The following is a 22,488-nucleotide window of genomic DNA, read 5'->3' as shown; positions in this document are numbered from 1 at the left end:
TTGCTTAAAAGATTTGATTTCTTAACACAATAATGAAAAATAAAAGCAATATTCAATTTAATACAATTGTATACACAACATTTTTTGTTTTATTTTGTGGTGCATAAATAAACAAATTTTTCGTGGCTCCAACTCTTGAACATGCAACGTACAGTTGACCGTGAGAAAAGCAAGCTTCCTCTAAATTAACTCCACACACCTGGAGCGTTTGCCCTTGGGCTTTGTTGACGGTCATAGCAAAAGATAGCCGAACAGGAAATTGAAGACGTTTAAATTCGAATGGCATGTCCGTTGGTATTAATGGGATGCGCGGTATTAGTACAATTTTGCTTTGCCAGTGAGAATTGTTGCTTGAATTAAATTTGGCATCAATTTCTTCACTGAAAGTCTCGTCCCATTACAAAGTTTCGGTGCATTAAGATTTCGAAGAAGTATAATCGATGAACCAACTTTCAAATTCACATATGCGGTGGCATGCCTGGTGGTTCCAAAGAATTTAAAAATTCAACCGGATAAATGACTACGTCTTCATCATTCATAGCAGTATCAATGGATTTATACGTTTCCGAATTACCAGGTAATTTTTCCTGGATGTGGAAATTGATTTCATTGACATTGACATTTTTTGGTGCTAAAATTGCACGTTCTCGTAACCAATCATGGTTATTATAATTTTGAGCAATATTTGGAAAAACGCGATCAATGAGTTCTTCTTTTGATGATACAATTATTGAGAATTTTTCGGTAACGTGATAAAGCAATTTTGATCACTTGCCATTTTTCCATCGCCAATCTTCAGCAATTGCTTTGAAAACTCACGTGCTGAAGAATCATTTTGAAAACGCACACGCATATTGGTCGTCAACGAAAGCATTTGTACGTGTGCCCACAAAAATGAACATTTCAAACATGCATTAATTTCATCAGCTGGTGTTGATCTCGGAATAACAGGCAACGTTTGACGAAAATCACCAGATAACAATATTAATGCACCGCCAAACAGCTGTAAACTCCGTCTCAAATCTTGTAATGTTGGATTTAAGGCTTCCAAAGATTTTTTATGGGCCATTGGACATTCGTCCCATAAAATAATGGATGTTTGTTTCCAGAACTCCTTGAAATATTGCATGTTGGTGTTTCAATTGCTTGCATGTTCAATGGCAATTTCAAGGCGGAATGTGCTGTGCGGCCGCCATCAAGTAATGTAGCTGCAATTCCGGAAGAAGCAAGTGCCAATGCGATTTTTTGTTCCGACCGAATCGTTGCCAGTATTAATGAAATCAAAAATGTTTTTCCAGTGCCGGTGCTCCAGTGTTGTCATTGACAGTTTGCATCACTGTGTCATATACATATTTTTGTTGATCATTTAATTGTGGAGTATACGTTTGTACGAACGCACGCAATTCATTACGATCGAATTGCAGTTCGCGTTGCAATTCTCGTTCAAATAAATCATGCATTGGACGATTTGGTGGAGTCAATTCTAATTGCCCTAATGCCTTATTTGCAATCGTAAAGCACAAATCATCCATCATTATCAAGGCTTCATTATACATTTCCAATGTCAGCAGCAATGCAGGATCATTGGAACGATGTCGAAGTCGAATCAAAATGTCTTCAGCCATGAACTCTTTGTATTTATTCCACAATTCCAGTGGATTTGATGGAAAACATGTTGATATTATGATCGCAAATAACATACGAATTTGAATTGGTGGAGAAACAATTGATGCATCACGAAGCGTAGCATCCCAATGCGTATCATCTTCCAGCAAATGCAAGTGTTGACATGCTTCACGGTATGTTGCGCACAATTGACCATTAACAGTTCGTAAATGTTGGAATGATTGAGGTCCAAGTATGTTCACCAACAAAAGTCGCAAGTAAAAACATTCAACATTAGCTGGACTAACTGTATAAATGCGTCCCAAAGCATCTGTTCGAAAAATACCTGGATAACCATCAATAGGTGTGCCTTGTTTGCGACGTTGAAATTTTTTTGTTGATGCATTCCATGTGAAATAGTGAGGCACTTCCGAATATAGCAAAGTCCTGGAAAATTCATCAGTTTCACATAACTGGAAATAAGCTGTCAGTGTAGTTACTGGTGGCTCTATTACTCTTTGTTCGGCATTTGCAGCAGTGTAGTAAACACGTTGGCCGTTTTCAAGATGAACTGCCAAATGTACAACAACCGGATGTCTGTCATGAATTGGAAACGATAAAATACGCCATACAGCCTCATTCTTACTAATATAGCGCCCCATTTGGTACTGCAAAATTTCGTTATGATTATTCTCAGGAGCCACTCCAAAAACAGCCATATCGCTGCCCTTATTCACATACTTGCAAATATATTTGATTGATTTTACAGAATTGCAATATTCTACGTTGATGTGAGCGTTGAACATTTTTGACAGCATCGGTGAGTACGGAACTATCCACCGGTTATCGATTTCAACATCTTGATTTTTAATTTTAATTACAGTTAATTTACCGTTGTCTTCAGTTGATCGTCGACGATACTGTGGATATCCATCATCTCCTGTAATTGTTTCAGCAATCAATTGCTTTGGAAAACGTTTCGAACATTTACCATCAATCATACAAAGTGAATTTCGATTAATATCACCACAGGGACCGTGAATCATATTTTTCGTGACAACTTCGAATAATCCTGAGTCGATGGTTTGATCTGGAATTTCGGCCGATATGATGGTATCAATCATATCAGGGGTTATTTTGTTTACGCACCAAATCAAAATATGTGCGTGAGGTAAGCCTCTTTTTTGCCACTCTATGGTATACATAAAGCACCGCACTTCTCCAAATACACGGAGTTTGACAATTAGATCCATTAATTTTTTCAATTTTTGATGGAATACACGGGCAGTTATGTCATGCCGATCTTTTGGCACCTGACCATCAAGTAAACAATCAGACACATCGACCCACTTCGGGTTGCACGTAAATGTTATGAATAGATCCGGTCGTCCATAATTTCGTACATATGTCATCGCATCTTGCGTATATTCATGCATATGAGGTGGGCTACCAACATATGATGATGGTAAAATTGTTAAACGGCCGATATCATTCACATTTACATCATTGATTATTGCGTCACGCAAATGTATGTATTCCTCTGATCTTAATCGGGCTTGATTGTAACGGATGAAATTTAATTGCTCACTTTAAATTTTGGCGTACATATCGACGCTATATTGATGCGAAAGTTGATTGCATCGCAAAATAAAATTTGTTTCTTGAGGGCGAATCATCAATCGGTACGAATAAAAATTCATCGCACTGACTTTTTTTTGTTGATTCTTGACCTGTATTGCAAAAATTAATTAGCGAATGAAAATGAGATATAAATCATATTTAGCACATTCGCGTAAATTGCGGGAATTCCCGTCATTCATGTTTCCTTCAATAAAACAATTGCGGGAATTCCCGCGCTATTTAAATAGGGCTTTTCTACCGTCAAAAATGGTTAACTTCTTATCACTGCACATTTTTAGTGTTGGTAAAGTCGTGAACTACCATCCCTGACAGGCCAACCGCAATTCAAACAAATTTAATTTGGGGAATCCCCATTCAAAGTTAACGTGCCAGTAATTTGTGGTTTGTTGAGGGGAAGTTTCATTAAAACAAAATGCGGGAAATCCCGACAAAAGTGCATAGGAAATTCATGTGGTAATGGCGGGAATTCCCTAATTTGTTCAGACTATTTAAAAAAATTAACCTGTAGAAAAAAGCGGGAATTCCCGCTCTTCAATTTTGTATGGAAAAATTAAGTGATTATCTGGCAGCCACCCGCTAAATTCAAATGAACGCGAACGTGTTAAACAAAATAAAATGTATATGTACCAGTTGTTGGATTTATCATTGGTATGTTGATGTGATAGCCATCGTCCCCTCTCCAAAACAAAATGGTGTATTGCAATGCATCATAACAGCGATGGAGTTCTGAAATAAGTTGTAAATTCTCATTTCTACGATACAAAACAATGTCTCGTGACTGAAACTGTTCGCCAACCACAACAATGGCTACTTCATCAATCGTAGGTGCATTGAATCGTCTGGTGTGCTCCCCAATTGGTGTTTTATCGTCTTTTATTATGATTTTGTGGCCATCGGAGGGCATCCGTTCCAGTGCCACTTCAAAAAATATCACCAATTCATTGTGTTGATGAAAAAATGTTTGCAATTCATTCACGATTGATCTTCTCGTATTCGTCGAAATTGCACAGCGCTTATTTAATTCACGATTCTCCTTCATCAATGAAATATATTTGCAAAAATTTATGATCACCATCTGGTAATGGTAGCAAAGACCCAGCTCTATGGTATATTTGACCTTGAATCTGTAACGGTCGAGAAATATATGTAGATGATAACGGATCTTAATTTCTAAAAACATCGAACACAGGGACGGCACATAAATTAAAAATTATATTGCTAATTCCACATGAAGAAATCACCTTAAACGTCGGCATAAATCCATCTTTTATAATATTTGTAGCTCCAAAAGATGTCATTTGAAAGCATGAATTGTATTTTTGAATATTTATGAGGAAATGCTTTGATGTTGGCGAATTACCAAAAACCAATGAATGCAAAAGTTCTGGCGGAAGTTCTAGCACCGGTAATTTGACTTTCCCACCAGCACAACACAGGCGTTTCGTTTATGAATTTAAATGCTTTGAAATTTATACATTCTATATTCATCTGGCCAATGTAGGCATACATGCTGTAATCAATGGTGGCATCGTAATTGAAAGCCGCGTGTTCCATTTGACGTATATCATAAACGGACGTACGCCCACGACGGTTTCTTGGTGCTTCACTATTATCCAAGTAAGTTCTCCGTCTGTGTCGTTGTGTTTCCATTTCATTTCGTTGAACACAATCTTCTTCACTTTGTGATCTTCGATTTAACGCTGTAGCATTTGATTGACGTGAACGTCTGCCAATCGTCTTGAACGTGGCATTCTTTCAGTACAGTGTATAACTAATTGAATGTAAAAGCAATACATTGAAAATTATTTCTAGAAAAAATTATACATTTAATTCAAACTTCAATGTGTGTGCATGGAAATATGAATTCACATACACTCACACTGGACATAACCTCAATTGTGCAAATAAATTGTGCTGGCAATTGAACTATATATATAAAAATGAAGCAATTATAATACAATTAAAAAAGAAACACATGGTTAACACTCACCAAAAGTATGTTTATTCAAAATGAGAGCAAGATATAAAAGAACTCAAAGCACATAAGAAAACTGTCAACTGAATTCCAATGACAGCAAATTAATATTCTGTTCGCAATGAGAGCACGATGGAAAATTGATAAATCGTATTGAAAATACTTGATTTTGGTACAGTGTATTTACTCACAAAAAATGTCAAACTCAGGAACGGCTGCACCGATTCCAAACAAACTTCACACAAACCACCTCCTTATAGGTAGGAACGAACTCTAAAATTTTTGTGTCAATCGATTCGGCGGTTCTTGAGTTATAAGACTACCAAGGAAATGTAACTTCTTTTTATATATATAGATAACAATCTTAGTATTCCCAAAAACAATAAAATTTCAATATTATTTCAAATAATATATACATTTAGAGGAACGTCTAGCATAAAATATTATTTTATTCTAGGATTGCCTTTAATGTAAAAAAGCAAGAAAATAATATTGTTGTTATAATGAAGTAGTACGCGGGATGAAAAGATTGAATATTTATTATTAAGAAAATTATTGGTGTTAAGAAATAATTATGTATGTTTCTTTAAAATAGCAAAAAGATAAAATATAAAATAAATATAAATATTTTTATACAACATCAACTCATATGAGACTACCCCCTGAATTTAAGCATATTAATGAGGGGAGGAAAAGAAACTAACAAGGATTTTCTTAGTAGCGGCGAGCGAAAAGAAAATAGTTCAGCACTAAGTCACTTTGTCTATATGGCAAATGTGAGATGCAGTGTATGGAATATCTTAATATCTAGTATGAGAAATTAACGATTTAAGTCCTTCTTAAATGAGGCCATTTACCCATAGAGAGTGCCTGGCCCGTATAACGTTAATGATTATTAGAAAGATATTTCCAAAGAGTCGTGTTGCTTGATAGTGCAGCACTAAGTGGGTGGTAAACTCCATCTAAAACTAAATATAACCATGAGACCGATAGTAAACAAGTACCGTGAGGGAAAGTTGAAAAGAACTCTGAATAGAGAGTTAAATAGTACGTGAAACTTTATAATATTATAGTAATAGTGTGCATTTTTTTCATATAAGGACATTGTAATCTATTAACATAATAAAATATTTATCAAAAGATCATTGGTGTTAAGTTTATTCAAATTAATTTGCTTTTAGCTTATTAACATAGAATAAATACTGATGATTTGATAAAGTGTTGATAGATTTTACATATATAATGCTTAAATTCTTTTGAATTTTACAATAATATTATTATCATTGATTTTAATATTAATTGTATGCATTTATATGATTAACAATGCGAAAGATTCAGGATACCTTCGGGACCCGTCTTGCAACACGGACCAAGGAGTCTAACATATGTGCAAGTCATTGGGTTATATTAAATCTAATAGCGAAATTAACTTAACTTTTATATAATGGGATTAATTTTTAGTGAAATATTTTACTATTAATTCAATCCCGGGGCGTTCCATATAGTTATGTATAATGATAATTTATTATTATTTATACATCTAACTGGAGCGTACCTTGAGCATATATGCTGTGACCCGAAAGATGGTGAACTATACTTGATCAGGTTGAAGTCAGGGGAAACCCTGATGGAAGACCGAAACAGTTCTGACGTGCAAATCGATTGTCAGAATTGAGTATAGGGGCGAAAGACCAATCGAACCATCTAGTAGCTGGTTCCCTCCGAAGTTTCCCTCAGGATAGCTGGTGCATTTAAATATTATGTAAAATAATCTTATCTGGTAAAGCGAATGATTAGAGGCCTTAGGGTCGAAACGACCTTAACCTATTCTCAAACTTTAAATGGGTAAGAACCTCACCTTTCTTGATATGAAGGTTGAGGTTATGATATAATGTGCCCAGTGGGCCACTTTTGGTAAGCAGAACTGGCGCTGTGGGATGAACCAAACGTAATGTTACGGTGCCCAAATTAACAACTCATGCAGATACCATGAAAGGCGTTGGTTGCTTAAAACAGCAGGACGGTGGACATGGAAGTCGTAATCCGCTAAGGAGTGTGTAACAACTCACCTGCCGAAGCAACTAGCCCTTAAAATGGATGGCGCTTAAGTTGTATACCTATACATTACCGCTAAAGTACATGATTTATAATACAATTTCGGTTGGATTATAAATTTTGAAACTTTAGTGAGTGTGTGGTGTGCTTAGAAGTGTTTGGCGTAAGCCTGCATGGAGCCGCCATTGGTACAGATCTTGGTGGTAGTAGCAAATAATCGAATGAGACCTTGGAGGACTGAAGTGGAGAAGGGTTTCGTGTGAACAGTGGTTGATCACGAGTTAGTCGGTCCTAAGTTCAAGGCGAAAGCCGAAAATTTTCAAAGTTTTAATGAATTGTTGAGAATATATTATGTTTTCTTCATAGTAATTAAACACTTGAATAATTTTGAACGAAAGGAATACAGTTCCAATTCCGTAACCTGTTGAGTATCCGTTTGTTATTAAAAATGGGCCTTGTGCTCATCCTGGCAACAGGAACGACCATAAAGAAGCCGTCGAGAGGTATCGGAAGAGTTTTCTTTTCTGTTTTATAGTCGTACTACCATGGAAGTCTTTCGAAGAGAGATATGGTAGATGGACTGGAAGAGCATGACATTTACTGTTTTGTCGATATTTTCTCCTCGGACCTTGAAAATTTATGGTGGGGTTACGCAAACTTCTCAACAGGCCGTACCAATATCCGCAGCTGGTCTCCAAGGTGAAGAGTCTCTAGTCGATAGAATAATGTAGGTAAGGGAAGTCGGCAAATTAGATCCGTAACTTCGGGATAAGGATTGGCTCTGAAGATTGAGATAGTCGGGCTTGATTGGGAAGCAATACCATGGTTTATGTACTCGTTCTGGGTAAATAGAGAATTTCGGTTCTTGTTCCCCGGATAATAGTTACGTAGCCAATTGTGGAACTTTCTTGCTAAAATTTTATAATAATTATATCGCAAGATATATATTCTTATTTAATTATAACGATTATCAATTAACAATCAATTCAGAACTGGCACGGACTTGGGGAATCCGACTGTCTAATTAAAACAAAGCATTGTGATGGCCCTAACGGGTGTTGACACAATGTGATTTCTGCCCAGTGCTCCGAATGTCAAAGTGCAGAAATTCAAGTAAGCGCGGGTAAACGGCAGGAGTAACTATGACTCTCTTAAGGTAGCCAAATGCCTCGTCATCTAATTAGTGACGCGCATGAATGGATTAACGAGATTCCTACTGTCCCTATCTACTCCTTTTGGAGGCGGGAAGGTGCTACATAAAGTGGTTCTCCTTCAGGGTTCGACCGGATAGCCCAGTTGCTGGCTGCTTCCGGTGTATGGGTTTTGACCATAGAGTGGCTGAGTGTAGGGCCAAATCAGATGTTTGTAGGCGGTGCGGTCAAGAAGGACATAGAGCTGCCGGTTGTGGCAATGCCCTCCATTGTCGCAACTGCGCATTTAAGGGTAGGCCAGCTGGGCATCTTATGATGTCAGCTGTCTGCCCGATTTACTGTGGGGTTGTTGAGCGTGCCCTCTCCAGACACTGATGGGGGGGGATTTTTCAGCTTAATTGACAGGGGTCGTATGCCGTTATGTGTGAGTTGGGGGGTTGTATGATTGAGGGGGGGGTGTGGCAGTGCCTTACTCCAGGAGCCTTACGCCACCAATGGTGTGGTTCGGGGTCTTCCTGGAGGTTTTAGGGTCTTTACGGACCTTGGGGTTAATGCTGCAATAGTTGTGAATGATTCCGGCTACGATTGTGTAGTCTTGGCTTCGTCACAACAGGGGGTGTGTGTGTCTATAGAGGGGGAGTTCGGTAGAATGATTGTCGCTAGTTTGTATTGCAAATTTAGCGAGCCCCTAGAGCCCTACCTGGGCTATATGGATAAGTTACTACTTCTGGCGAGTGGTAGCCCATTAGTCCTAGGGTTGGATGCGAATGCCCCGTCCTCGATGTGGTTTAGTAAGGTATCCAGACATTCGTCTGGATATCAAAGCCACGTTCGAGGCGAGGTAATGAATGAATGGGTGTTGGCTAAGGGCCTTCACATTCTGAATGAGCAGAGTGATATGTATACGTTTGAAGGGCCTAGGGGTGTGAGTGATATTGACGTGACGCTTATGAATGAGGCAGCAAGTAGAGTGTTTGATTTTATGTGGGAGGTTAGAGGAGGGTGGGGTCTGAGTGATCATAATTTGATCCAAATTGTGGTTGCTCCTCGTTCCCCTCCTTTGGTGTGTGTGAGTCCATTGCGGCGATGGCGTACCTCTGGTATTGACTGGAACCGATATGGACAGAGTGTAAGGGAAGCGGTGTTAGAAATACCGCTTAGAGTGTTTGATGATCTGGAGGTGGATGAGCAAATTGCTCGGCTGTGTGAGTTGGTGTGGGGTGTGAATGACAGATTGTTCAGGAAGTGTGGAAGTTTTAGGGTTAGAAAAATTAAGTGGTGGACGCATGAGTTAACCTTGAAGAGGAGGACTGTCCGGCGGTTGAGACGAAAGTTTCAACGTGCTCGGCGGTTCAATTCTGATAGGCTATCCCAGAGTAGGTATGATTTTAGTTGTGCGATGAATGAATATAAAGATATGATTGTGAAAATTAAAGAAGAAGAGTGGAGGAGTTTTGTGAATGACAATAGGGATGACCCCTGGGGTCAGGTCTATAAGATCTGCAGGGGTCGTAAGAGGGAGGATATCACCTCTCTTCGTGTTGGTGACACTGTGTTATTAACGTGGAGAGAGTGTGCTGTGGTTCTGTTAGGAGCGTTCTTTCCCAGGGCTGAGGTTCAGGCACCCCATGCACTTGAGGTACCTGTTCCTCCATTAGATGATGGGGAGCTGGGATATGCCTTTGGCCTGGTCAGGTCTAAACGGTCTCCAGGTTTTGATGGTCTGAACGGAGAGATGTGCAAATGCTTGTGGAAGTTCATTCCGGAATACTTGGAGGTCATTTATGATAAGTGCATTTGTGAGGGATATTTTCCACGTGAGTGGAAAAGTGCCAGGGTTGTTCCTCTCCTGAAGTCTCCTGATAAGATCAGGAGTGAACCTCGTTCTTATCGGGGCATCAGTCTCCTTCCAGTGCTTGGAAAAGTGCTGGAAAGAGTTATGGTGGAACGGCTTCAGGAGCTAACGCGGGATTTGAGGTCGAATAGGCAGTATGGGTTCAGGAAAGGACGCAGTGTAGAAGATGCCTGGATGTATGTTCAGAATGCTGTGAGGGAGAATACCAACCATGTCCTTGGCATATTTGCTGACTTCAAGGGGGCGTTTGACTACCTAATCTGGGATCGAGTGATTCAACGGCTAGAGGAACTTAACTGTTCGGAAATTAGTCTCTGGCGGAGCTTCTTTTCGGACAGGAAAGCCTCTATTGTTGGTATGAATGGGAGTGTGGAGATTGGAGTGGTTCGTGGCTGCCCGCAGAGATCCATCTGTGGTCCATATATTTGGAACCTCATGATGGACTCATTGCTTGGACAGCTCGAACAACTCTGTAGGTGTTGTGCGTATGCGGATGACCTACTTCTTTTGGTCGAAGGCTGTTCGAGGTCTGAGATTGAAAGGGTAGGAGGGCAATTGTTGGAGATTGCTCATAATAGGGGTGTGGGTGTGGGGGTTGGCATATCGATGGATAAAACGGTGGCAATGCTCTTAAAGGGTAGACTGTCACCGGGTCGTCCACCGGTTGTCCGTGTGAATGGGGTCAGCATCAGGTATGTGACGCAAGTCAAATATCTGGGGTTGACCATGAGTGAAAGAATGTGTTTTACTCCACACTTAGTGAATGTGAAGCGGGGGCTGCAGGCGATTGTTGGTAGTGTCAGGCGCGTTTTACGGAGTGATTGGGGTCTCGGGCGTCGTGCTGTTCGCTCCATATATCGAGGTTTGTTTGTAGCCTGTGCCACTTATGGATCTCTTATATGGTGGAAGGTGGCTACGATGGTTTCGGGTCGTCGAAAACTTCTTTCTATACAGCGTTGCATGATGCTTGCCTGTTTGCCTGTATGTCGCACCGTTTCTACGGATGCGTTGCAGGTTTTATTGGGTGTGCCCCCTCTTGACCTGATTGTTTTACAGCGTGCTGTTTCTTTCAGGTTGAGAAGGGGTTTGAGTGTGTTATTGCTGCGGAATGAATGGATTTCTGACGATGATGTGGAGAGGTTGGGATATCTAGAAAGCAAGAGGCTTCTAGATGACAGGGTTAGGAGTAGGTGGCAAGACCGTTGGGATAATAGTCCTTACGGTCGTGTGACTTATGAGTACATTCGGGATGTTGGGTTTGTTGGGGAAAACCCAGATTTCAGATTCTGTCTGAGTCTGGGTTTCCTATTTACGGGGCATGGGCCTTTGAATGCTTTATCGCATCAGAGGCACCTCTCTGATGGAATGGAATGTATGTGTGGGGCGCGTGTTGAGGATTGGGTGCATGTTATTGCTGAATGCCCGATGTACTCGGACATTAGGGACCTTGGGGGTATGGGGATTAGTTGGACTGATGGACGGTTAGATGTTAGTGGTGTGATCTCCGCTAGTTGGGATGCCGAACGATTAGAATTATTTGGTGTGTTTGCGCGTGAGGTGTTTAAGCGGCGAAGACAATTAGCTGGAAACTAAGTATAGTTTCTTTGTGTGAATGGTGTGTGTATTGTGTGTGTATTGGATGAGAGAATGGGGTCCAACCCCTGGTCACCAGTCCAGAGCAGTATGGAAGCTCAACTGGTAGTAGTTTTGTGGCTACGAGGTCTGACCGGAGACTTAATTCTGGTACCACGGGGAGTAGGAGCCTTTGGTGTTCGCTCCAACCTACTCGTGCGGACTGGCCCCTCGGGGAGTATCGTGGTGGTTGTGGTTTAATACCCGAATGCGGGGAGAGTGATATTTGTCACTCAATGTGGAGTTGCATTGCAACCGGGTGCCGGACCCAAAGTACGGCAGAGGTTTTAGATAGGCCTCGAACCCCACCAAGGTGGTTAGTGTGTCCATTCCACACGCCAATTGGTACTGAATAATGCATTGCATTTTTCGGGGCGCTGATCATCGCATTTTATTGATCCGCTGTGCTTTTGAGCACCGTGAGGTTAGGCCGTCATCGGCAGGTACTCACGTTAATATTGGCTTTAGATGTCCCTATCTACTGTCTAGCGAAACCACAGCCAAGGGAACGGGCTTGGAATAATTAACAGGGAAAGAGACCCTGTTGAGCTTGACTCTAGTCTGGCAGTGTAAGGAGACATAAGAGGTGTAGCATAAGTGGGAGATTTATAATTTCGGTTATGTATCAACAATGAAATACCACTACTCTTATTGTTTCCTTACTTACTTGATTAAGTGGAACGTGTATCATTGCTTAGCCATTATATGGGTATATTTATATATCTTATGGTATTGGGTTTTGATGCAAGCTTCTTGATCAAAGTACCACGAGTTTGTTATATAATTGTAAACATATTTTAATGAAATGATAGCATTTCGGTGTTATTGTTATAATTAAAATTTGGTATAACTCCAACACTCAGGTATGATCCAATTCAAGGACATTGCCAGGTGGGGAGTTTGACTGGGGCGGTACATCTCTCAAATAGTAACGGAGGTGTCCCAAGGCCAGCTCAGTGCGGACAGAAACCACACATAGAGCAAAAGGGCAAATGCTGACTTGATCTCGGTGTTCAGTACACACAGAGACAGCAAAAGCTCGGCCTATCGATCCTTTTGGTGTAAAGAGTTTTTAACAAGAGGTGTCAGAAAAGTTACCACAGGGATAACTGGCTTGTGGCGGCCAAGCGTTCATAGCGACGTCGCTTTTTGATCCTTCGATGTCGGCTCTTCCTATCATTGTGAAGCAAAATTCACCAAGCGTTGGATTGTTCACCCATTCAAGGGAACGTGAGCTGGGTTTAGACCGTCGTGAGACAGGTTAGTTTTACCCTACTAATGACAATTGTTATTGCGACAGCATTCCTGCGTAGTACGAGAGGAACCGCAGGTACGGACCAATGGTACAATACTTGTTCGAGCGAACAGTGGTATGATGCTACGTCCGTTGGATTATGCCTGAACGCCTCTAAGGTCGTATCCGTGCTGGACTGCAATGATAAATATGGGGCAATTGCATTGTATGGCTTCTCTAAACCATTTAAAGTTTATAAATTTTATTTATAAACGACAATGGATATATGTGATGCCAATGTTATTTGTAACATAGCAAATGCGGGAGGATTAAATATCACCTGTATGACGCGCTAGTTACTTATTAAAACATTATTTAATACAATGTCAATGCCTAGAATCAATTGTAAACGACTTTGGTAACTGGCAAGGTGTTGTAAGTGGTAGAGCAGCTGCTATACTGCGATCCACTGAAGCTTATCCTTTGCTTGATGATTCGATCAAACTGTTTATAAACTATTTATATGTATATGGGGGGATGGGGTCATATGTAGAAGTTCACGCAAGTGAGGAAAGTTTCTGATTGCCATTCTCTTGGGAGTGGCCAGGAACGATTCTTTTGCATATGACTCAAGCAGCTCACGACTTCCGGTTTTAGACCAAGTATCCCCTGGGTAGCTAACAGACATCCGTTTGGAGGCGAGCTAAAGTGAGAAGGCGAAGCCCGCTTGTGCGGTTGTGCGTAGGGCTTGGGACCCACCACATAAAAAAATTTCCCCAATGAAAACAAACACCGAGCCTCGGATGAGAAACCCCCCTTTTGATGACGACCCCTGCAAACGTACTAAGGATCATGATTTGAGGGCATGCACCTGGAATGTCCGGACTCTTAATTGGGAAGGTGCCTCTGCCCAGCTGGTTGATGTCCTCATACAACTAAAGGCTGACATCACCGCCGTCCAAGAAGTGCGATGGACGGGACAAGGACGGAAGAAGGTGGGTCCTTGTGACATCTACTACAGCGGCCATATAAAGGAGCGCAAATTTGGTGTTGGATTTGTGGTGGGAGAGAGACTACGTCGCCGAGTCCTGGCATTCACCCCGGTGTATGAACGTCTAGCCACAATCCGCATAAAGTGCCCTGGAGACGATCAAATAATTGCGTCAAACAGTGCATATGTGTTAGTGATGTTCAATCGTGTGTTGCCCGCAAACGTTCAAATTAACACGTCAAACATCAGTTTAGTTTTGAGCTCGTAACGAACGGTCATCATGTCATCGTCGGATGATGATTATCTATTATTGGCATGTGCTGCAATTCTTATGAAAAAAAAAAAAAAATTGAAAAAGAAGAAGGCGGAGTGGATGAAGAATTGGTACAAAAAGCGTAATAAGTTTACGCATGAAAATCTTCTCGCAGAATTACAAATATCCAGCAAAACGGATTATTGTAATTTTTTGCGAATGGATTGCGACACATTTAATGAACTACTAACCAAGGTGGAGCCATTAATTAAAAAAAAAAATACAGTGATGCGAGAAGCAATACCAGCTAATATGCGTTTGTCAGCAACATTAAGATATTTGGCGACCGGAGATAAATTTGAAGATCTTAAATTTATAACTGCAATTTCTCCTAGATCCCTTGGATTGATTATCATAGAAACTTGTGAGGCAATTATTTCGTCTCTTTCAACATTTATAAAGGTAAGTTATAACCTCAATTATTACATCAATAAATAAAGAATATCGATTATGTTTTATTATAACTTTTTATTTCATAAATTAAATGTGTACTTAAAATTAAAATTAATGAAAAATTATTCAGCGAAATTTGAAAAAAAAAATGCGATATTTGAGATTGTGATGTCTCAGCATCACTCACTGATATAGTAGCATCAGTAAGATGCATAGGTGTGGAACTGCTGCTGCTAAATATTTGCCCTGCATTGTGCATTGGACCATCAATTTGCACTGAGTTTCGGTGTAGTGTCCCCATCTGCCCCTCAAATAAAATATCCTCCACAAATTTTTCGCATAAAATTCGCTGCTGTGGAGCCATCCGGTCTAATTTCACAGCCCAGGAGTTTGTTATTGTTGTTGTGGATGTGGTACTCTTGGCTGCAAAACGTTTTGTAGCAATTTCTAATAAAACATCAGAAACATCTGATTTTCGTTTATTAACTTTTGGAACAGTTTCCTTAATAATATTCTGAAATGATAAAGAAATAAAAATACACATATTTTAAATTATATATTAATTAATATTTATTTAAAAAATATAATATTTTTTCTTTATTATATACAGGAACCGCAGTCAGAATCGGAATGGAGATCAATTGCAGAAGAATTTTATGAACTTTGGAATTTTCCAAATTGCATAGGCGCATTGGACGGAAAGCATATTGCTATAAAAAAACTTCCAAACTCAGGATCATTCTACTATAATTACAAGAAATTTTTTAGTATTGTTCTCATGGCAACTGTGAATGCAAATTATGAATTTATAGTTGCGGATGTTGGTACAAATGGGCGCATTTCTGATGGTGGTGTTATAAAAAAAAACAGATTTTGGGAAAGCAATTTACAACAAATGTTTACAAATACCTTCATCATCGCAACTACCAAATAGCAATAAAGTTCTGCCATATGTTTTCATTGGAGATAATGCTTTTCAAATGCATGAAAACCTTTTGAAACCCTATCCTGGCACCAATCTCACGAGCAAAGAACGCATCTTTAACTACAGGTTGAGTAGAGCGCGCAGAATTGTGGAGAATGTGTTTGGAATATTAGTATCCCGATTTGGTGTTCTACAAACTACCATTTCCGTCGAGCCGGAAAAAGCACAAACCATTGTTTTGGCTTGTTGCTATCTGCATAATTTTTTGCGTGCAAAAAAAATGTATTCATTCACCGATATAATTGATAATGAAGTTACCAGCTCTGGGGATTTGGTTATTGGAAAATGGCGTGAAGATATACATCTTAATGCACTGGAATGCACACAAATGCGGAATGCTTCAAATAAAGCCAAAGAAATTCGCGAGACTTTTGCAGAATATTTTAGCAACGAAGGGGCAGTTTCTTGGCAAACGAAATATGCATAACTTTAAATTTAACTACATATTTTTTATGTTTATAAATATATTTTAAAAATAAAAGTTTATCGAAATATACGTTTTTTTTTAATTTTACTTACTGTAGTACTTCTTGATGTACTTGGTGTCTCCACATCATTTAAAAATTGCATATGCGCATAATAAAATAAATTTGATTCACAATCTTCAGCTCCAGCACCACTTCTTTCGGAATCAGCCAATCGCTGCTTCTCCCGCCTGAAGCCGGTACGCAAAGTATTTATTTTTTTTTTTAAATCTTCAATTGTGGCATTTGGGTATTGCTCTTTATATATTTCAAGAAGGACGTGATACTGCTTCCTCTTTTCTTCTCGATTGCTATATGACTCCACTCGAGTATTCCACAATCCTTCTAAAGTTTGGTAGTGTTCTATCAAACGGAGTATGAATTGCTGGTCGCTTAAAGATTTCTCCATTTTTATTTTATTTTATTTTATTTTCACTTTATTTTATCTTATCTTATTTTATTCCACTTTATTTTATTTTATTTTATTTTATTTTATTTTATTTTATCTTATTTTATTTCACTTTATTTTATTTTATTTTATCTTATTTTATTTTATTTCACTTTATTTTCACTTTATTTTATTTTATTTCACTTTATTTTATCTTATTTTATTCCACTTTATTTTATTTTATTTTATTTTATCTTATTTTATTTCACTTTATTTTATTTTATTTTATCTTATTTTATTTTATATCACTTTATTTTATTTTAGTTTATTTTTCAATTCACTTTTTTCTTCTTCACTTCACTTCACTTTATTAATTCACTTTTTTTCTCTAAATCGCTTCACTTCACTTTTTATGTCCTCTCAGTATCAGATCTTCGCTGCAAATGAGCTCATGCTTGTCAAACATGAGTGGAGACGATCAAATTATCGTCCGTCAAATAGAAATATCAAAAATTTTTGATTTTCATCAAACAGAGCCGACAACAAGTCGGTGTAGCGTACGTGTAGCCGACGAGAGCCGACGACACCAACACACTTAAAGTGTTTGACGCAATTATTTGATCGTCTCCAGGGCACTTAAAAGCGAGGTTCTTCAACATATCGCTGATTTGCGCCCACGCCCCAACGGAAGAGAAGGACGATGTGACCAAAGATGCTTTCTATGAGCGCCTAGAACGCACCTATGAGCGCTGCCCCCGCCACGATGTCAAAATCGTGCTTGGCGATTTTAACGCCAGGGTGGGTAAAGAAGGTGTCTTTGGCACAACAGTCGGAAAATTCAGCCTCCATGACGAAACATCGCCAAACGGCCTGAGGCTGATCGACTTCGCTGGGGCCCGAAATATGGTTGTCTGTAGTACCAGATTCCAGCATAAAAAAATTCATCAAGCAACGTGGCTGTCCCCTGATCGAAACACGCGCAACCAAATCGATCACGTTGTGATAGACGGAAGACATGTCTCCAGTGTTTTAGACGTGCGTACGCTCCGAGGACCAAACATTGACTCGGACCCTTATCTAGTAGCAGCAAAGGTACGCACTCGCCTCTGTGCAGCAAAGAACGCCCGTCAACAAACACAAGGAAGGTTCGACGTCGAAAAGCTGCAATCACAACCGACAGCCGAACGATTTTCTACTCGACTTGCACTCCTGCTCTCTGAGAGCACTCATCAGCATCTCGATATAAGGGAGCTGTGGAACGGCATCTCAAACTCATTGCATACCGCTGCAGCCGAAACAATTGGTCTCCGGCAACGCAAAAAAACCAGTTGGTACGATGAGAATTGTCGTTCCGCAGTGGAGAGAAAACAGACTGCCTACCTCGCAACGTTGCGATCGACCACAACACGTTCGGGGTGGGATAGATATCGAGAACTGAAGAGGGAAGCGAGACGCATTTGCAGACGTAAAAAGAAAGAGGCCGAAATGCGTGAGTATGAAAAGCTTGAAAAGCTGGCCGACATGGGTAATGCTCGAAAATTTTATGAAAAGATGAGGCGATTAACAGAAGGTTTCAAGACCGGAGCATTATCATGTAGGGACCGAGAAGGTAATCTGGTAACGGATGTCCAGAGCACACTGGGATTATGGAGGGAACACTTCTCCGACCTGCTCAATGGCAGTGAAAGTACAACACCAGGAGATGGCGAACCCGATTCCCCAATCGATGACGATGGAATAGATGTTCCATTACCCGACCATGAAGAAATTCGAATAGCAATTACCCGCTTGAAGAACAACAAAGCGGCGGGGGCCGATGGATTACCGGCCGAGCTATTCAAATACGGTGGCGAAGAACTGATAAGGTGCATGCATCAGCTTCTTTGTAGAATATGGTCGGAAGAAAGCATGCCTGACGATTGGAATCTTAGTGTGCTCTGCCCAATCCATAAGAAGGGAGACCCCACAATCTGCGCCAACTACCGTGGTATAAGTCTCCTCAATATCGCATATAAGGTTTTGTCGAGCGTATTGTGTGAAAGACTAAAGCCCACCGTCAACGAACTGATTGGACCTTATCAGTGTGGCTTTAGACCTGGAAAATCCACAATGGACCAGATATTCACCATGCGCCAAATCTTGGAAAAGACCCGAGAGAGAAGAATCGATACTCACCATCTTTTTATCGATTTTAAAGCTGCCTTCGATAGCACGAAAAGGAGCTGCCTTTATGCCGCGATGTCTGAATTTGGTATCCCTGCAAAACTAATACGGCTATGTAAGCTGACGTTGAGCAACACCAAAAGGTCCGTCAGGATCGGGAAGGACCTCTCCGAGCCGTTCGATACCAAACGAGGCTTCAGACAGGGTGACTCACTATCGTGCGACTTCTCCAATCTATCGCTGGAAAAAATAATACGAGCTGCAGAACTAAATAGAGAGGTTACAATCTTCTACAAGAGTGTACAGCTCCTGACGTATGCCGATGATATTGATATCATCGGAAGCAACAACCGCGCCGTTTGTTCTGCGTTTTCCAGACTAGATAAAGAAGCGAAGCGTATGGGTCTGGTGGTGAATGAGGACAAGACGAAATATCTCCTGTCATCAAACAAACAGTCGGCGCACTCGCGTCTTGGCTCCCACGTCACTGTTGACAGTCATAACTTTGAAGTTGTAGATAATTTCGTTTATCTGAGAACCAGCATTAACAACACCAACAATGTCAGCCTTGAAATCCAACGCAGAATCGCTCTTGCCAACAGGTGCTACTTTGGACTGAGTAGGCAATTGAAAAGTAAAGTCCTCTCTCGACGAACCATAATCAAACTCTATAAGTCGCTCATTATTCCCGTCCTGATGTATGGCGCTGAAGCGTGGACGATGACAACATCCGATGAGACGACTCTTGGGGTTTTCGAGAGAAAGGTTTTGCGCAAGATTTATGGTCCTCTAAACATTGGCAACGGCGAATACCGCAGACGATGGAACGATGAGCTGTACGATTTATACGACGACATTGACATAGTTCAGCGAATAAAAAGACAGCGGCTACGCTGGCTAGGTCATGTTGTACGGATGGAAGAAAACACTCCAGCTCTGAAAGTATTCGATGCAGTACCCGCTGGAGGAAGCCGCGGAAGAGGACGACCTCCACTCCCGTGGAAAGACCAAGTGCAAAGTGACCTGGCTTCACTTGGTGTTTCCAGTTGGCGCCAAAAAGCAAAAAGGAGGAATGAGTGGCGCGCTCTGGTGGATTCGGTTATAATCGCTTAAAGCGGTTCCTACGCCAAATATATATATATATATATATGTGTGTGTGTTGTAATATACATACCGTATATATTTATATTATAAATTATTTATATATATGTATATATATGTATTTTTTTAATGTATATATATACTAGCTGTTACCCTGTGCGCTTCGCTACACCTAAATCGATTAAAACTCTTAAGGGTTTTTACTTTGTGTTTTATTTATTGTTGTAAAACTGTTACTTATTTATAAAACATTTAAAAAATATTGGTATACAACATTTTTGGTTTTTCCACCTGGCGCGTAAATGAATAAGCACCTTGGTGTTCCCACTCTCGAGCATGCGACGAACAATTGGCCGTGTGAGAAGCACGGTTCTTCCAAATTGATGCCGCAAACTTGAAACATTTGCCCTTGCGATTTGTTGATGGTCATCGCAAAGGCAAGACGTACTGGGAACAGCAAGCGCTTAAATTCAAACGGCATGTCCGTTGGAATCATGGGAATGCGTGGTAAGAGTACAACTTCACCTGCTGCCTTGCCATTTAGTATTGTTGCTTCAATCAAATTTGGCCACAATATTTTGACTGAAAGTATTGTGCCATTACATAAAAGTCGGTGGCTTCAGATTTCGTAGAAGTATAATGGGTGAACCGACTTTCAGGACCAAACTATGGGGTAGCAGACCGGGGGGATCCAAAGAATTCAAGAATTCAGTTGGATAATTGACTATTTCATCTTGATTCAAAACGCTATCAATCGATGTATATGTTGTAGCTTCTCCTGGCAGTTTTTCTTGAATGGCAAAATTGATTTCGTTGACGTGTACATTTTTCGGTGCCAATATTGCGTTCACTTAAATAGTGTTGAACAATATTCGGAAATATACTTTCAATCAGTTCTTCTTTCGATTGTAAAAGTGTACAAAAGTTGTTCGGCAATGTGTTCAAACCGGTATCATCGATTGGTATTTTGCCTTCGCCAATGTCCAACAACTGCTTCGAAAACGTCGCTGCGGATCGACCGTTTTGCAATTGGACTCGCATGTTGATGGTAAGAGTCAGCCTTTGAACATGTCTCCACAAAACTGACGATTTTAAACATGCGCTTATTTCGTCGGCAGGAGTTGGTCGAGGAATGACTGGCTAAGTTTGCCGAAAATCGCCAGATAATAAGACTAATGCTCCGCCAAAAAGTTGTTGCTTTTGGCGTAAATCTTGCATTGTTCTATTGAAAGCTTCTAATGACTTTTTGTTAGCCATTGGGCACTCATCCCATAGAACTATTCCAGCTCCTCGCAAAACTTTTGCCATTGCTGAATTCCTCGATATGCTGAATTGTTGAATGCAGCGATGCCTGACGAAGCAATTGCCAGCGCAATTTTCTGCTGTGACCGTATAGTAGCAAGAATCAAAGAGATCAGAAACGTTTTCCCTGTACCACCGGGCGCATCCAGAAAGTAGAATCCACCGGCGTTATTGTCAACCGCTCGTATAATCTTATCATAAGCATTTTCTGCTGAATATTCAATTTGGTACTGTTAGCTTGTATGAAAGCACACAATTCATTGCAATCGTTTTGTTGTTCACGTTGAAGCTCATGGTCAAGCATATCAATCGCTGAACGATTGGGCGCAGTTATGCCAAGTTGCGCTAATGCCTTATTCGCAATTGTAAGGTACAGATCTTCAACCAATATCAAAGCATCATTATACATTTGTAATGTATATAGCAAGTCTGCGTCCGATGCTCGATTTCGCGCCAAAATTAATAAGTCCTCGGTCATGCAGTCTTTGTACTTATTCCATAGTTCTTGCGGATTTGACTTTTGGAAGGCATGTAGATATTATTATGGCGGTGTCCCAATGCATATCATCTTCTAACAATTGCAATCGCTGACATGCTTCACGATACGTCGCACACAACTGACTGTCAACAGTTGTCAAATCATCAAATGATCTTGGTACGCGCACGTTGAAAGACGATGTTCGGATGGATGGTTTAAATTCGTCCTATGGCATCGGTTTTACGGACCTTTGGCTAACCGTCAACACGCTCCCCTTGCTTTCGTCGTTGAAATGTATTCAATGAAGCATTCCAAGTGAAATATTGGGGTATTTCGGAATATGGTAATGTTCTTGCAAATTCATTTTTTTTTTTGCAAAACGTGCAATGATACACACATTAAATTTCTTATGTGCACCCTCCACACAGACCCCAATCACCCCTGAAAATTTCATTGAAATCGGGTAAGCCGTCTAGGAGGAGTATGCGAACAGGAAGTTTTGCCACTTAATTTTATATATATAGATAATATAGAAGAAAAATCTAAGTTTAACATTATTAATTAAGTTTAATAGTAATAATTTGGATTAAGTATTTTATATTATTATGTTTTGAAAAAAATAAAATATATATTGCTTCCTAGGATGCAAGTGGCTTCTAGATGACAGGGTTAGGAGTAGGTGGCAAGACCGTTGGGATAATAGTCCTAACGGTCGTGTGACTTATGAGTACATTCGGGATGTTGGGTTTGTTGGGGAAAACC

At 40.2% G+C, this 22,488-nt stretch overlaps 1 pseudogene; it reads left to right on the top strand.

Moving 5' to 3' along the window:
- The first annotated feature begins 5,856 nt into the window (after positions 1-5,856).
- Positions 5,857-13,647, top strand: LOC128923378 (large subunit ribosomal RNA; annotated as a pseudogene).
- Positions 13,648-22,488: the final 8,841 nt, after the last annotated feature.

The sequence above is a fragment of the Zeugodacus cucurbitae genome, chromosome X, assembly GCF_028554725.1.
Source record: "Zeugodacus cucurbitae isolate PBARC_wt_2022May chromosome X, idZeuCucr1.2, whole genome shotgun sequence".
NCBI lineage: Eukaryota > Metazoa > Arthropoda > Insecta > Diptera > Tephritidae > Zeugodacus > Zeugodacus cucurbitae.
This window is presented reverse-complemented; position numbering and strand designations above follow the sequence as displayed.